Genomic DNA, 994 nt, shown 5'->3' with positions numbered 1-994 from the left:
AATCCATTACTCTCGCTTGCGCTACTCACTTGCAGTGAAATGATACCTTCCTTGACTTCTATTTTTTTATTATTATTGGAGAATTGCTAAAAATTATTAAGTAAAGAATAAATATACAAATTATAATTAAGTTTTGCACAAAACTTTTTATTTTAAAACCATATTTTTATTGTAAAAAAATATTGTATTTTTTTCAAAAAATAAAAAAGTTACTTTCATTTTAAGATTGCTTTATGAATTCTTTTAGTAGAACAAGTCAACCTTGAAATTTATCTGTGTGAAATTTATGAAATCTTCACTACTTTCAAAGGTATGAAACCTTCTGCCGCAGTTTGTATTGAGTGAAAAAAACTAAAAAAGAAACTAGTCCCTTTGGTTTTATTTACACAAAAAATAATGGAAAATTGTCTATTATTTAATTTAAAAATTCTAAAATAATCATCTTATTTTGCCACTGGACATGTTAGTATATTACGATTCATTAAAGGTATTGAGGCACTATATATTTCTATCCCAAAAACTCGAAAAGGCTGCAACAAAGATGAAAAAAGACACTATGATTGAAGATGTTGGTTGGCAACATGGCAATTCCATTCAATAAAGATTGCTCTCGTATGCCATAAGGTAAAATTATAAATGAATAAATAAGGTTGCATAAATTTAAATTTGTTATATTATGGATTCACATTAAATACCGAAACCTTTATTTCATTTCGTTGCTATGTTTTCTATTGGTGGGGGTGGGAGGGGTCAAAAAAGAAGAAGAGGTTTCAGAGACTTTCAGTCATATCTTTTGCTTTTTTTTGTACATTGTAGACCATGGATATCATTTTGTACCACTTTGGACTGTAACCACGAGCTTCCAATCAAAAGCAACAATATAACGAGATTTATCGCATAGTAATGGTTAGAGATATAATTATTAACCATTCAATTACGTATCTTTTAAAAATGGTATAATATTCAGTTTTTTATTATAAAATTAAAAAAAAGT

Source organism: Arachis ipaensis, chromosome B10, assembly GCF_000816755.2.
Source record: "Arachis ipaensis cultivar K30076 chromosome B10, Araip1.1, whole genome shotgun sequence".
NCBI classification, from domain to species: domain Eukaryota; kingdom Viridiplantae; phylum Streptophyta; class Magnoliopsida; order Fabales; family Fabaceae; genus Arachis; species Arachis ipaensis.
Note: the sequence above shows the minus strand (reverse complement) of the source record.